Below are 18,327 nucleotides of genomic sequence, written 5' to 3'. Positions count from 1 at the left end.
GTTCCCATCCCGAACATATTGACCCTCTCGATTGTAGTTGCCATAGTTTCGACCTTGGTTTCCTTGACCGTGGTGCCAATTATCCGTACTGGAACCTTGGGCATTTGGTCGGAAACCCCCCGTCTGATCATTCACCACATAAGCATCCTCTTCATAGTAACACTCCTTAATCGGTGGTGGATTCCTAGTCACATAATTCACATCATTTACCTTCTCTGCACCTCCGCTCACATGCTTCAAAACCAACCCTAGTTCAGTTCTCATCTAAGCCATCTCCTCACGAATCTCAACTACAGACTGGTTGTTTGTAGTATAACCGGCAAACGTGTTCCTCCCAGTCTCTGACTTTCTAGTGCTCCAAGCTTTGTTATTCCAAAAGATCTTCTCCAATTTCTCTGCAATCTTCTCAAAAGTACACTCACCATAAGAACCTCCAGCAATAGTATCAAGCACTGCCTTACTGTTGTCATCCTGACCTCGGTAGAAATATTCCTTCAGTGACTCATCATCAATACGATGATTCGGAACACCACGTATGAAAGCAGTGAACTTGGCCTAAGAACTACTCACTAACTCTCTAGGTAGTGCTACAAAATTGTTGAGTTTATCTTTGTGGTTCAGCTTCTTGGACAGTAGAAAGAATCTTGCTAGGAACGCATCAGTCAATTGTTCCCGTGTATAGATTGAGTTATAAGGAAGCTCATTAAACCACACAGCAGCATCGCCGGTCAATGATAGAGGGAATACTCAAAATCCAATGACATCCACGTCCAAGTCCGGTCGACCCACACAACTTTTGCAAACACTCCTTAGCTTGGTTACATGCGCATGTGGATCCTCCGTGGCCAGACCAGCAAACAACCCCCTCGCTATGAGCATCTGCATCAAACTGCTAGTCACCACAAATGTATGCCCCGGAAGTAGAGGGGGTAGAACAAGAGGTCCGTCAGATTCAGCAGCATTAAAGTAGACCCTATAGTTATCATGCAGTCTTGGCCCTGGTTGATCTTGTACCCTCACTGCATCTCTCAATAGATTCTCAGCTTGAATCTGATTATTCTCATCACCAATCCTCAGAAGCTGCAACCCAACACCATCACCTACATCTCCTCCGATAGGATTAGCTGGCACTCCTTGATTATTCATTCTCCGCAAAATTCTGGTCAGTTCTGGATCGTAGGGAGTAAGTGGTTCTCCTTCACTCCGTGTACTAGGCATACTCGAGTATTGAACTTTAGTCAAATATTTCCTAATTTTACTTTTTTCTTTTGCTCTAGTCTCTCTCAGGTTTTGATACGCTCAAACTACAGCTCCCTAAAGAAGTATAAGCGATCATATCAAGTAAAGAACCCAACTTGGAGGTTGGGATCGATCCCACGAGGAATATGGTTTAGAATTAAACTTAACTTACGATTATATTCGTTTAGTCAACGTATTTCCGAAATAAGTAATTAAAGGGGGGGGGGGATTTGTGAAACAAATTCTGAAAATTATGTGAATGATTAGTGAGCAAGATTCAAACTTTAGTTGTTATCAAGATAAGAATGTAACTAGGGTGTACGTGTTTCCCATAAGCTCATAACGTGGTAATCCTAGTAATAGCAATCCTTTCATAGTGTAGTACATGCAAAGTAATACGGTAGGTATCTCTAATTCCTTGGTCCGGCAACTAGAGAATTTCATCCCGCACCTTTGTCCGGCTACATGTGTATAATTTACTAACCTTTGCCATTACCTCATATTAGACATCACATCGATGTATGGCTTAGTTTTCACCCTCGCACCAATCGACATTAGACTATTAGATAGTACCACACTAAATTATATTGATAATTCTTTTCTTATTAACTACCTCCTTGATCCGGCAAGTAGCAACAAGGCAAGTTTTAACTCGTGCACTCGTTAAAAAGACTTCTAAACGAAAGAATTATCAATGCATGCAATAACACTATTCAAGAATTATTTAATTACTATTCATTCTTTGTCAATCGCTCATAGTTCCCACAAGTAGCCACAACCCTAGTTGTGGATTTAGTTACCCATAATAGCAAGAACACAATTCATAATTTTAGATGAAGAAATCATGAACTTACGTAGTAAGTAGAAAAAACCCAGAATCTCAACTTGAATTTCAAAGTAAAAATCTTCAAAAGGAACTTAGGAAATCAAGAATTGCTAAAGTTGCAAGTTAATCTCCAAAGCCATAAACTAGGACTAAAATAATAAAGTCTAACCTCCAAAAATGAGGTTTACATGCCTTATTTATAGAAAAACAAGTCCTAAATAAAAAGGAAACAAAATAAGGAAATAATGTTCCGACACGCGTCTTCAATTTACTACACTTACCTACAGACCGTAGATTGATCTACGATTCGTAGGTCCCTTCCATGACTCAAAACTTAGCCATTTTTTGAACTTCAACAATTGAAACCTCCCAGCTTCAATCGACGGATCCACAGTAAGGTCTGTAGATCAGTCTACGGTCTGTAGATCATCCTCCATAGCTCCATACTTAGAATCTTCCAAAATCAGGTACTGGAACCCCTCTCAGTCGCATTTGACGAATCAATAGTACGATTCGTAGATCAATCTACGGTCCATCGTTTGCAACTGTGGTTCAACACTTGGTCAAGAATTCCCTGATCTTCCTTCATGACTTGCTAGTCCATCTACGATCATCATCTACAGAAGGTGAATGGACCTACGGTCCATCAATCACATCCGTAGATGGGCTTTTCTGCATATTCTTCAGCTATGTTTCTCAGTTTTCACGTCTGAACATATTTCCTGCAAACATAATAAAAATACATAAAAAAACCAATACAAAATGGCCCTAGACACACATAACTCTTAAGTGAACTGTATTAAAAATACCATAAACTCACGGTATATCAAAAATGTATGTTACACTTATTGGGATAGTCGCGTGATCCTACTAGTACACTTTGGTTGTGTATTGATACTGCACTTGCTCTTTGTTTGTTGAGTACAGGGCATCTTCATGTGGCTATTGATAGACTTTAGCTAGGTGACTATTGCCGCGCCCCGTTTTTCGCAAAAATGGGTTTCGACCTAACAACTCCTTTTGGGCTTTTAGGTGATTTGAAGAATCGCCACCTAACGAATTAAGGCGCGTTAAGGCACCTATCTAACCTAGCTAAATCTAACTAAGGTCAATGAACCAGAGATCAGGGTAGAGGTTCAAGTTACCTCGAGGGGAAGGTGTTGTGCATCCCTCGAGATCCACAAATGTGAATCTCGGTCGTATCTCATGCAATTTATGTGGGGGTTACAAGTAGCAATTAAGGTCACTTCAGTATTTAGGTTATTTAACTTAAACATGCTTACTAAGAGATAAATGACATTTAACAATTAAGGTTACTTCAGTTATTTGTTATTTAATTAATTAAGCATGCAAAACTAGGTCATATAATATTAAACAATTAAATACACTTTAGTTATTTTAATGAATTAGTTAAACATGCAAGACTAAATGATAACATAATAACAAATAAATATTAAACAGTTAGTAAATAGATAAGCGAGGAGACAGAAATTACACAGGTAAATAGGCAAACAATTTTATATTTTTATTTAAGCTACCCCGGACAATTATAATTATAAACAAATAAGGGACAAAAGAAAAGGGAGACTCTGAAGGACATTACGGATCAACACTTGACTTCTATATAGGGACAGACAAAACAAATGTTTGTCATTTACGACTTGAGGCAATGTCATCATCTCCATAGGGCCTAAACTACCCCTACCCCACCTTCCGCATGTATTTCATCTCTAAAAGATGACTAGCGTCCCCGCTTAAGGTCCAAGAGGCATTGGACTACTATTAGAGTGGATCAGCTGAAAATATTACAGCATGCAAAAGTATTTTTTAAGAACATCAAGAGATTAGTTTACTAATGCAGAAATTACCTTAAGTGGCAATCCGATTATTAGTTGCAGAAATATTAACTGATTTATTTATTTAAAGTGGCAGAAAAATATGTATACCAAATTTTTATTTCAGTCATAAACAAGCTGGAGATTATTTATTTACTGATTCATAAACACATCACAATGGCAATAGACATATGATTAGTCTAATTTATTCAAATCTTAACCTTTGAATTCCGATTCCAGATTTTAGTGACATACTGAAAATTTGATTAATAAACCTATAAGCATGATTTCAAAATGATTAACATGCAAATTTGTTAGAACTTGGTCAGTTAACTGACAGGATCAAGTTATTAAACAGCTGAACTACATAGACTAATTAATTAACATAAGCAGACAAGCATTTAAAACAATTCAGATTTTAGTTAATTATTATCATACTGATTTAACTCTTAAACATGCATAAAATATTTAATCATTAACATTGCAGAAACTAATTATGTGTGTTAATTTTAATTAGTTATAATCAAGCTAAAGCAGTTAATTACAAGTAATCATGATGCAGAAATTATTAAATAGTGAGCAACAATTATCTATAACAGATTTATTTCAATTTTGGACATGTTGTAAATTATTAGAAGCCTATAGACATGCTATCTAAGTGATTAACAAGTATAAGACGATTAGCTGAAATAATAAATATGCTAAAATTACTAGATCTGTTTAAAATAGGCTATTTAATTAGCATGCTTTTTTATTATTATTATTTATAAAAATGAAGATTATATATATTTGAAATGTTCGCATGCTTCAAGTGATTTAAGCAACATGGATAAATTTAGCAATCACAAATAATGAAGTAAATAAATAAAATAATTAGCATGGAATCCCCCTCCCCCTTACACTATTCCCCCAAATTATTTCATATATGGAGAGAGTTAGAGTTGCAAAAAAAAATATTAAAGAACCATAATAGCAAATACAAATACTATAGCTAAAAAGAAAAGAAATCTTGTCCCAATGACCCATCCCAGGCAACTCTTCAAACTCCCAGAACTAAATTCAGCCTGTTAAACCAAAGTGAAAGAGTGAATGGATAGTACAACAAACTAATTATAAAATAGCTCAGAGCATACACACCAAATTCGAACAAACAATTCATTCAAGCAAAATATAATATCACACATAATAAGGGAGAAGAAAAATGACCCGGATGCTTCCTTTTATTTATTAATACCCAATTTTGGACTTAAGATAACAAAGACGATGCAGAACATAAATTAAACATGTATAAATGATACTAACCAGTTATGCAGTAAAAGAAAATAACAATGAAGATCCACACTTAATCCGATAACCGACCCAAACACTGCAAAATAGCAAGTAGAGAGGAACTTTAATGTTTACCGGAAAACTTAATTCCTTTTTTAAGAGTAGAGAGCAATATTTTTTTAGTCTCTCTTTTTTTTTAGTGTAAGCCAATGTCCGAATGTGAGAGTGTTTTATAATGAAGGGAGGGATCCTATTTATATAGTAGAAGAGGGGCACATATAAGGGAAATAAATATTTTAAGGAATCAGTTAATATAATATTTTCCGTATTTCAAAGGATAGCCAAATCAGATTTTAATTAATCTATTATTTTACCAAATAAAGGCAAATCTGCCCGCTTTAGTTGAGGTAACTACACTCAGTCGATCAAAAATATCAATTTAAAACAATGCAATATTAAGGAAGGAATAATCATATCACAATTTTACCAATAATTGTACAAGATATACTAGGCAAGTCTAAACCAGAGCAACAAAGAAAGAGGAAACAGTAATCAATTGAGGGCAATCATCACATCCATGTCGATCACACTCGGCAAATGGACAACTAATCCAGTTAACTAAGGAAATATTCAAACAATTAGATCAAATCTCCCATCAAGAACCACTAAATCAGCTTCAAGAATCACTAAAAAAAGGGGAAATAAGCAAGCACAAACCTCTAATTTTAAGCAAAATTTTAATACAAATTTAATCACATATTGCATTAATATGAATAAAACCTCAACAGTATAACAATTTGAAACATGTTGTAATCCACTCCAAAGGACTAAACTATAATGTTGTGTCACAGATTCAAGACAACAATAGCATATGTTTAAGATGAGAAAATTTCACATACAATATTGATTTTAACAAGTGAAGTATACATTGAAATCAGTCACACTAACGAATTTATTAAAATGAGATTTAAATAAAAGAGAACAGACCTGGACAGATCTATTGAGATCCGTCTTAAAACCAACCAAAATATCGAGCTCTGAGTGAACTCTATTATCATATTTTATGTTTCTTGTTTGCTAAGTCGCTGGCCAGAGCTATTGTTCACATGGAGTTTCGCTGGTTGGTGTTGTTGTTGTCATCCTCGGAGAAGCGGGCGACTAGTGGCGCTGCTGATTTCACCGATGATCCTCGCCGGAAAGAGGACAGATAGAAGGCGCCGAATTGGCCCCCTACAGCTGCTGCTTCTCTTGTTGCCTCCGCCGAAATCGCTGATCTAAGCAGCGAGGGAAGAGGAAGGAGGAGAAAGCAGAACGATAGGGAAAGGGGAAGAGAGGAAGACGAGGACTCCCCGATGATTGGGGTCGATCGGTGGCTCGCCTGGTTGCTGCTGGTTTCGCGACCACTTGTCGGTCGGAGTTTGAAGTTGTTTTTTTCGCCGGCTGGTGCTCATGGCCGCTCTCGCCGGAGCAACATGGAGAGGACCCAAAGGGGTCTGCGGTGCTGATTAGAGAGGGAGAAAGAAGAAGAATGAATTACGGTTTGCGGTCTTTTTTTTATTAAAATAGGAAAGAGATAGGAGATTTAATCTAGACCATTGCTTCATGTTAAGATGAGGGGCTGGGATTTAAAGGATGATATCAACGGCTATGATTAAAAAGGCTTGGTGATTTGGAATTGAATTAATAGGCTAGAATTGGAATCGATACTTGGTTATAATTGAAATGATAGTATGAACTAGAATGGCTAGAATTGAAATGAATTAGAATAGAATAGGTTAAAATTTAAATGATTTGGAGGAAAATTTAGGAATTGCTATCCAATTAATAAAATACTATATAATTTAAAATATTTCCATATATAATATACACATCTAAGTTTCTTAAAACATTTAAATAAGTAATTATTTCAAGTTTAACTATCGATAAATATAATAATAATTACAATAATTTTTATAAATCCAGCTTACTAAAATATATAATTTTTAGACAAAATCGACTAAAATCTTGAACTCAAAATATTTTTAAAAAATACGTATTTAATCGAATAGCATTCCCAAAAAGGGTTAAAAGTCGGTCAAAATTGGGTGTCAACAACTATTGAGCATGACCAGATTCAAGGGTGAGCCAGTTCTTTTGGGTTGTCGTGGATCTTTCTTGTTTAAGTCCACTCTTTTAGGACTTAGACTATTTCTTAATGGTGTTGTTTAGTTTCGGGGTTGTATCCCTTGTTTTTAGAAATGTCGTTAGTAGAGATTTGGTACATTTACTTTTAGATTCTAGGTATTTAATTCCGCATTTGTTTAGTTAATTAACTTGCTTCTGTAACTTAATTGTCTTAGTTTTGGTTTAGTTGCTTAGTAGTGGTTCTCCCACCGGATGGTTAGTGTGGGTGCCAATCACGACGGTCTGGGTCGTGACAACGCCTTATGGGTATATGCATTAATAAATCAAAAAAGTTAAGTATAAATTTTAGGTGGTCTAATCTTTAGATGGTGGTATTAATATCCATATGAGATTCAACCATCAAAGAAAAGACTTGATAAATGGTAAATTATCTAAAAGCTTAGGAGATGTACCTGAAGATGGTTGTGACATATTTGAGAAAAAGAAGGTAAACTCAATAGCTTCAGTAGTATTGGAATAAGATTATACACACCTGAATCAAATCCAACAAGCCAAACATAAAGAAACAAATCTATCAACACAAGAATGAAATACGAAAAACTAAGATCTCCTTACCTTAGCTCAGAACAAGATGGAGACTCACAATCGTGCTGTGCCAATCCAGCTCCGACCAGCCATAGCCCAGATCTCTTCACCTCAAGAACAACTCACCCACCACAGGAGAAGATTAGTGTGGACAAGCGGCAATGACAAAAAAAGAAGGAGAAGAGAGGAGAGGTCAGTCAAGAAACCCTTTGAGAACCTTATAGACTTTCCTTTTATTAATTGTAGTGCTTTATATTATTGAGATGGGCTGGGTTTGATCCATTTCTTTGACTCTAACAAGATTTTTTTAGGGACCCGATTTTGGATCTAAAAAAAAGAATATCGTTCTTCGAATGATTTTTGATATTGAACTGATCCACGAGATTTGAGCTATTTTTTAAATTCGGAAACGTTTAATTTCGACTAATCTTTGATCTCATATGCATGTTTTTGTTACAATTTTGTCTTCCATTCGTGATTTATGACAAGCCATTTGATGGAGGCAATAGGGACAAAAAAAAACTAAAGAAATGTAAGAAACTGAAATATTATAGAAGTCTTGCCATGTAAAAATCAATTATGTGAGCTACATATATAGATAAGAAATAATAAAAGCACTTTGGGAACCTTTCAAAACTCCTTAATATTATTTGTTTGCAATTCTCAAAAATTCTATGTAACTTTTCAGGTGAGTAACACATACATTGTATATTAAAACATCAAAAGGAATTTAAAAAACAACAATTCATTTATACATTAATTGGAAAATGGAAGACCTAGATTGAATTATCAGGAATGTACCTTTTTCTCTTATTGTATTCATACAATGAATGCACATACAATGAATGCATGAATTATTCTGCCCTTTACTATTCATACCATGAATGTGCTATAATATTTGCTTTTAATATGGTATGTCAACATTTTCTTGTCACGCCCCGAGCCTACACGCTGAGCGGGACTGGCACTCGAGAACTATTGTTGGCCCCAAGCGAACGTTTGTCCTGACTTACTTACTCAGCGGAAGACTTAAACATAAGAAATAGTCTCAAAACATAACTCATGCAATAACTTCAGAGATAATAACTTAGCCAAAATGGCAACTCAAGTCTTAACGTATACAACTGAAAACGGAAAGACTAAAGGACTATAACTACTCATCTATGAAGCCTCTAAACAATGAGGGATGTTGGGACAAGACCCCCGATCATCCTAACAACTGAAATACTAGAAAACTAAGTAAAAGGATTCCTCCGGAAAGCAAGGAGGCTCACCAACTGATTCTGAGTTCTCAACTGGATTAACGAGGTGCTGGAAGTTGATCCTAGTTACCTGTGTCTACATCATAAAATGATGCAGGCCAAATGGCATCAGTACATTGAATGTACGAGTATGCAGGGGGAATACTAAAATAAAACGTAATCTTGAAAAGAATCTGAAAGGAACACTTACCTTTGCTTTTAAAATAGTAGAAAACAACTGAGTTTGTTAAAGAAATGTGATAACAACTCAACTTACTCATACAATAAAGTAATATAATAATGTGGGAGTTTCTCAAACCGACAACCATCACTATGAGCCTAAGTGATGATACAAAGTCTTGCCACGCTGCTAGAACTGTACTATACTTTGCCGTCATATAGAACGCCTTAACTAAGGGGATCCACTAGACTATCGTAAAAAGCATTTAAGGAATCATCTAAAAAGTATGATCCTTTTCTACCCATGATGGCAACATGGTTCATGGAGACTTGAGTTATTATGAACTCGCGTCCCCATATCGGTGCTCAATACTACTCCCAAAATATACTTAACTCATATTTTTTAAAAACAAAAACTCTTTCTTTGGTTTGAGATAATTACTCAAAACTTAGCTTAAAAAATCTATTGGAAATCGGCGTTTCCCTTCTTGCTCAATTGTAAAAACATTTTTAACTCTTGGGAATACTTAGTTCCCGTATAATATTTGAAGAATTGAACTTTACTCTTACTCTTTACTCAACTCAAAGCTTAAGTTTTACAACAAAGTTAAAACGTTTGTGAAAGACTTTTGGAAAACTTTATGAACTTTTCTTGACTGAACTCTTAGCCTCTTGACTTGACTCTTAACTTTCCTTGAAATGAATTATAGATTCAAGGTTCATTATCTCATGTTTATGGGTGATTTCATGATGTTTATACTTATCTTAGAGTGTTGGATTCAACTAGAAATTATAGGTACGTAGCTAAGGAACTAGTATGGAAAGGAGTGGATGAATGGGAAGAACTAGCGTCCCTGGAGCTCTGAGAGGTGTGGGGATCCAGCCCTTGAATTTAAGGGGCAGGGTTGGGGCTCTCTGGCTGGCGCAGCACCCCTGAGCCCAAATTTCAAAGCCCCTTTTGGGGAGCTCTGGCTGGGGCGGCGCCCCAGGCTCATGCCCAGGAGACCTCCGACTTTTCTTCTTTATTTTTCAACTCTAAACCCCCTAATTCAACTTAATTCTTTCCCCAAACACTTAGGATCAACTATACCCTCAATATATGCAATATTCAACTATAAATCACACCTAAATACGTGAATCAACCTCAAGAAACTTCAACAACAAGAACCCTCAAGATTTCAAACGAATTAATATAATATCAAGAACTCATAGGATTTGCTTTAAAAACAATACAAATTCGCTGAATTAAATCATGATTGGCGCATGGGTGAACTAACCCAACGATATGTGATCTCACACACCTCATAGGGATCACCGCTTGACAAAATCCACAAGCGATTCTTGAAGAACTTGATGAATCTTGAACTTTCTTCTACTTTCTCCTCTTTTCTCTTTTCTCCAAGCCCTAGCGTGAATTTCCAATTGACTAAACTGATCTAATTTTGATTAGACCCCAAATTAACTCCTAAAAATGAATTAAAATAATTGGGTGTGGAAAAGACCAAAATACCCTTCCAATATCCGGATTAGACTTTCTTATTTGAATAGCCCAACTTCAAATTGGCATATCTCACTCATACGAACTCAAAATCGTGCAAACTTGGCGGCGTTGGAAAGCTAATTCCAAGATCTTTCCTATGGTATCTATATGCACACCTAAAGCATATTGAGTTAGGATTTAGGATCGTTTTAAGTTGATGAAAAACTCAAACTTAACTTTAACTTAACCAATTTTCCAGATTTTTTATTCTTTCCTAAAATGACTATTTCCAATTCTATCTCTTTCTAGTTCTTTCAATTAGAGAGATGTTACAATATCTCCTCCTTGGGAACATTCATCCTCTAATGACATTACACTTAGTAGGCTAAGGGTGTAACATCTAAAATTCAGCTCAAACACCCAACAAGCAATGCAAATACAACATGCCAACTTATAAATTAAAGAGCACTAAGAAGAGAATTAGTACCTTTGTCTGAAATTTCTCCGATTTCAAAGAGATGTGGATATCTCTTCTTCATATTTTCCTCAGTTTCCCAAGTAGCTTCCTAAACAAACTGATTTCTCCAAAGAACTTTGACTGATGCTATTTCCTTATTCCTCAACTTGCGGACTTGGCGATTTAGAATCTGAACCGAAATTTCCTCATAGGACAAGCTATCCTTGATACCAATATCTTTAGTTGGTATGATTAATGAAGGATTGCCTATGCACTTTTTCAACATAGAGATGTGAAATACCAGATGAACTGCTGCTAACTCTTATGGTAGCTTTAACTCATAAGATACATTGTCAATCCTCTTGGATATTCTGTAAGGGCCACTATACCGGGGACTAAGTTTCCTCTTCTTACCAAATCTCATAACACCCTTCATGGGTGAAACTTTCAAGTATACCCAATCATCTACTTCAAACTTTAACTCCCTTCTCCTAACATTAGTGTAGGATATCTAACGACCCTGCGCTGTTTTCAACTCTTGAATCACTTTCACTTTCTCCATAGCTTGATGAACTAAGTCTGGTCCTATCAACCCAGCTTCACTAACTTCAAACCATCCAATAGGAGATCTGCATCTTCTCCCATAAAGAGCTTCATAAGGAGCCATTTGGATGCTAGAGTGGTAACTATTGTTGTAAGCAAATTCAATAAGAGGTAGGTGATCATCCCAATTACCTTTGAAATCAATCACACAATCCCTCAACATATCCTCTAAGGTCTGAATAGTGTGCTCTGCTTGACCATCTGTATGAGGATGAAAAGAAGTACTTAAGTTCACCTTTGAACCCAAGCCTTTCTAAAAAGATCTCCAGAACTGTGCAGTAAATTGTTCACCTCTGTCTGAAATGATCGACACTGGCACCCCATGAAGTCTAACCACTTCTTGAATGTACAACTTAGCATAATCTTCTGCTGAATGGGTAGTCTTTACCGGCAAAAATTGGGCTGATTTTGTCATTCTATCAACAATCACCCAAATCAAATCATGTTGCCTGCGAGACCGTGGTAAACCTGTGATGAAGTCCATATTGATCATCTCGCACCTCCATTCCGAAAGTTCTATATTCTGAGCCATACCACCAGGCCTTTGATGCTCTACCTTAACTTGCTGGCAATTCGGGCACCTAGCAACAAACTGTGCAATGCCCTTCTTCATACTACTCCACCAATAAAATTCACTCAAGTCACGATACATCTCAAGTATAAGCGATCGTTATCAAGTAAAGAACCCAACTTGAAGGTTGGGGTCGATCCCACGAGGAATATGGTTTAGACTTAAACTTAACTTACGATTATATTTGTTTAGCCAACCTATTTCTGAGACAAGTAAGTAAAGTGGAGGGGGGGTTGTGTAACAAATAATTGATTTTAGTTTAGAGATCAAGTGAGCAAGATTCGAACTTTAGTTGTTATCAATGAGAGAAAGTAACTAGGGTGTATGTGTTTCCCATAAGCTCATAACACGGTAATCCTTTCCTAGTGTATCATATGCAAAGTGGTAAGTCATATATCTCTAAATCCTTGGTTCGGCAAATAGAGAATTTCACCCTGCACCTTGGTTTGACTACATGTGTATAATTTACTAACCCTTACCTTTGCCTCATATTTGACATCACATCAATGTATGGCTTAGTTTTCACCCTCGCACCAATTGACATTAGACTATTAGATAGCATCACACTAAATCTATGTTAATAATTCTTTTCTTATTAACTACCTCCTTGGTCCGGCAAATAGCAACAAGGCAAGTTCTAACGTTGCGCACCGTTAAAAAGACTTCTAAACAAAAAAATTATCAATGCATGCAATAATACTATCCAAGAATTACTTAGTTACTATTCATACATTGTTAATCGCTCATGGTTCCCTCAACCCTAGTTGTTGATTTAGTTACCCACAGTAGCAAGAACACAATTCATAATTTTAGAAGAAGAATTCATGAACTTACGTAATGAGTAGAAGAAACCCAAATCTTCAATTGAAATTCAAAACAAGAATCTTTATAAATCGAAATTAGGAAATCAAATTGCTATTGTTTGCAAGTTAATTCCCAAGAAAACACAAAGAATTAAAAGTTAACAATAAAGTCTAACCCCCAAAAATGAGGTTTACATCCCTTATTTATAGAAAAACATGTCCTAACTAAAAAAACCGAAATAAAAAAATAAAGTTTCTGGACGCTGTTTTGATCTACGACACTGATCTACAGACCGTGGACTGACCTACGGTTCATAGGTCCCTTCCGTGGTATGGGACTTAGGCATTTCTCCAAAGCTCAAAATCTTCAACTATTAGTAACAATAGATGGATCAGTATGACGGACCGTGAATCGATCCACAGTCCGTGGATCCTCCTCCGTAGCTCCATATTTAAACTTTTGAAATCAAGTACTGGAATCCCCTTCTCTGAATCATTTGACGGAGCTGTAGGATGGCCCGTAGGTCGACCTACGGTCCGTCATTCGTAACTGTGGTTCCACACTTGGTCAAGAATTCCTTGATTTTCCTCCAAGCCATGCCTGTCCATCTACGCCTACCACCTATAGAACGTGACTAGACCTACGGTCTGTAGGTCACATCCATAGATGCTCTTTTCTGCAAAGTTCTTCAGGTATGTCTCTCCACTTCCACGTCCGAACTTATTTCTTGCAAACAGGATAAAAACACGTTAATACCAATACAAAATGGACCTAGACACACACAACTCTTAAGTGAAATGTATTAAAAAATATCGTAAAATCACGGTATATCAACACCCTCAATTTAAATTTGTTGTTTGTCCTCAATCGACTCACTAAGACTCTAAATGACATTTGTGTAGAAGCATGCATTCAAGCTCAAGCATTCACATGGTTTTCTATCCCAACTCCCCTTTTTTAGTGCAAATTGTTTCTCTTAGACTTGACAAGCTAACACATGCAGATCAAAATATGACGAAGGTCGACCTATAGAAACACAACATACACTTTTTTAACAATCACAAAGGTACCAACTCTCCGACAATGTAACTAGTGCCATTACTTCAAACGAAATTCATTTTTCACACAATGAAAATGATTTTGAGTGCAAGGATTCATTAAGCACTTACTCAGAAGTAATTTCTAGTACAGTTAGTGCAAAATGCCATAGGCTTACCCTTATTTTCACTGCTTAGACTCTCCAAATTAGTTGCTAGGATCACTATAAGACTTTTTTTAGCTTGTAACGTAGGCTCGGGGTCAGGTGTGGTACCTTTGGGTACTTTTTAGTGACTTTCTACCCTCTTTGACATTACATTGGCTTTTTACCTCTTCCTTGACCTACTTTTGGCAACTTTTCATCACATTTTCTTTCCCTTCTCTTTTCAACCATGGATGCGACTTTTGACTTCGTGACACTTGTTTATCTTTTCTTTTTTTTTCACTTTCTTATTTTTCTTTCACTTTATTTTTATTTATTTCTTTTCACACTTTCACTTATCACATTCTTTTGCCTTTTTGCACAAAGTCACATCCTCTTTCTTTCTTTTTCTCTTTTCAACACTAAACTCTTTTTGTACCTTTTTTTCATTTGGTTTCCTCTTTCATAGCCACCCTCAACTTATGTATTTTGCATTAGTTGAGGTGCACAATGTCCGATGTCGGACCAGGGCAAAGATCAAGGTCACTTTTGACTTAGCCAACCTCAAATTAGGCTTTTGGCCTAAGTCAAGGTGCAAATGTTCAAGGATGGACCGGGGCCAAGACACAATTTTAAAGGAAGGTGAGTTAGGTGAAACAAAATAAATGGTCAATTTTAGGCTCAAATATTTGGATCAAAAGGGTACAATGCTACCATTTGGTTAGATCATTTTAGGCTTAAGTGGACTAATTTAAACATTGGCCTATGATCACTTCCCAACTTCTAGCATAGATTATCCTAGCAGGATCAACGGGGCAAGTTCTAGATTGGCACAAAATTGTCTGAACATTCAACTATCTTCACACACTCTTGGCACCTTGTTTCATTATCAGATTATCAGATTACCCAGTTCAATATTTTAGCGTAAGTTACGGGGTCAAATCGGTTCTTATCATGTCATATTCAGGCCAACACATTCAACTCATTCTAGCCTACATATTTTAGCACATATCACATTTTTTTTGGATGGGTATCATTTTTTTCTTTCATGCTCATGCCATCATGCTTTATTATTTCTCATTCTCCTACACATACAATCCTAACACATGCTGGTTCAATATAAATAAAAAACAGTCTCTTGGGGGAAAAGAACATAGGCAAGAAAACCCCAAGTGAGGATTATGAATTAGGTTACTCAGACTTCACCCTATCACTCACAATCCATTTACCCCACCCCCTACAAAATAGAGTGCAATTGTCCCCAATGCACAAAAAGTAAAGAGTAAAGGATCGGGTGAAGCAAACATGTGGCGCATAGCATCGAAGACCTATTAACAAGTGGGTGGGTCCGGTTTCCCAAAGCTCGCTGGATCATCACAGGGAATGCCATCAGTGGCGTTCCCATCTATCATCTCAACACCATCAGTAGTGCTCACATCATCTCTCACAACAACTACAACCTTAGTGGTGGGCATAGAACTCGAGGCTCCAATATTACCCTCACGAACCCTCTGCTGGTGAATTCCTCATCCATAATAGAGGCTCTCCTAGCCTACTCGGTCTGCTGGCGCTCCCACTTCATTGCTCGTGCACCTCAATAGCATCAGAAATGTGACTAGAGTGGGGCATCTTCCCTCAAGTATGGGTGGACTCATGTTGTGGTATATCCTCTCTGAATAAGGAATCTAGCACCGTATCATCAACCGGTACAGTAGCAGTGGACTCTGGCTCATCTATAGGTGGAGCAAGGATAGTATCAAGATCAGCCCGTAGACTATCCAACTCTTTTCGGAAGAAAGTGACATCAGTGGTAGAGGTTAGTCGCTCCAGGGCTCACAACTCGAAGGCGTCCAGGCGCTTATTAATGGCCTAGACCTTCAGGTAAATCATATGCTCCATCTTCCGCTCCATCATAGCCTTGGACTCTGAGATAGACTGCTGCATCCATGGCTTCACATGCTCAAACAATATGGTCATCTGTGCCTCCAACTTTTGAACACAAGCAACGGGCACGACAATGGATTCTGACGAAGGGGTGGCTCTGGCTGAGCTAGGGTCCCGACTGGCGGCCTGATGTGGGGAAGCTGGGGCATCATCAGTAGTGGCTGGAAGGGAGGGGTCTGCACCATGTATTTGCTCCACGCCTAATAACGGTACCTCAACATGGGGCTCTCGTTGCGGAACAACTATGTTGGCCTCATCCATAATCAGGCCGATGTCTAGAGTTTTGTTTGCCTGCACTAGCTTGTCACAGTGCCAAAGTGGTACCCCAACATCTCTGCACAATTGAAAAATAAGGCATGGAAAGGGTAAAGTGGTGGTAGCCCGAAAAGCCCGATCTGCGCAATCAACATGCAATCGAAGTCTATCTCAAACCTGCTACCAAAGCAACAACTATCACAGCACTGTCCCATGTAAGTACATTGTCTGCCTGAGTAGGATACACCTGGTTCCGCACTAATAGCCAGAAGAACTTGGCCATAAAATTCAGAGTGGCCTTCTTGATCCCTAAGGTCGGAGTGCTGACCCACTCGGCTCGCTCTTCGTCTGTAGCAATGCAACTCGCCAGCCAGTGTAAGACGATCTCCCTTTTCTCTGCATTCCGCTAGAACTCCCCATTCCGCACAATGTCCCATTTGTAGTCAAACTTAGCCGTGTTGAGTGCCCAAGTGTGGGCTTGACCATAGAGGAACCGGCGGATGGTGATCTCATATATATCCACAGAAAACCCACACACTAGTGTAGTCATGAGTGGTGCCTGGGTTGCGGGCTTGGCCCGTTTGTGAATAAAGCCTCAGATGGTGGCTGCATAGAAAGCATAGAACTCCCTCACAATCTCCTCGCTATATGTCCCTGGGTTCTTGGTCATCCACTCAGACTGATGCTATTGGAAGATCCGATAGATGTCGAGCATGGTACGCAAGCTGCCTGTGAGAACCATGCGCGTCTCTTTAACCATTCGGGCCATTCTCTCTTTGTTAGTAAGCATTCGGGCATCCCTGTAAATCTACCACTTGCCCTCAACGCACCATCTATTAGGCTTCTCAGCAATCAGAGCAGAGTCGAAGCCTAAACTTGAAGAAGAAACGAACTTAGAACCAGCCTGGGAACCGATCAGTGTATCCTCCTCATGAGATTGGGAGGTAGTGACTACGTCGGTAACCCCCTGTCGGGCTTGATTCTGTGTGGTGCGTGGTACTGTAGGGGATTTCCTTCCAGTGGAAGGAACATATGCAGGGTCATTCTCCGCATCAATATCTACGTCAATTAGCCGACGGGTTGGTGCCACTATTTTGGACCTACCCCTTGCGGCGATGGTCGAAGCTTTATTTGGAGCCATGGTACCTGTGGAGGATGAATTAGTACCAATATAACCCCATAACACACTCGAAAAAAATTTAGAATCAAGAATGAACCAAAACAAAAACTGAAAAATTTTATGGACAGTAGCTGAACTGTTGACCCATGATGGGTTCCTACGATCCGTGGATGGATCCATGGTCCTATGTCCCCTCGATAGATTAGAGTACCCAAAAGACAGGTCTCTGATGTGAACCACGAATGTGCAAAACGGTCTGTAGATCAAACTACGTACCGTAGTCCACCTCTGTGGTTCCACACTTAGCATTTATTGGTTGTGTTTAGACCCACAGACCCGATCTACGGTTCGTAGGTTGCCCTATGATCCGTGGATGGGGTCTCGTGGGTCGAGACAGTGCCAGGTATTGGACAATTTCACATTCCAAAGCTAATTTCATTCATCAATTTAGTTCATCCTAGGTCTATTGATGCATTTCAATATAAAACATGATAGTTCATCATCCTTAGGGTTTCGATTATCTACACTTTTTAACTCATTCTTTAACCGACACGTGAAACCCTAAGTCATAACAGACACTTAAGACCATTTAATAGGCTTTGTGTAACATAGAT

Source organism: Solanum stenotomum, chromosome 5, assembly GCF_019186545.1.
Source record: "Solanum stenotomum isolate F172 chromosome 5, ASM1918654v1, whole genome shotgun sequence".
NCBI lineage: Eukaryota > Viridiplantae > Streptophyta > Magnoliopsida > Solanales > Solanaceae > Solanum > Solanum stenotomum.
This window is presented reverse-complemented; position numbering follows the sequence as displayed.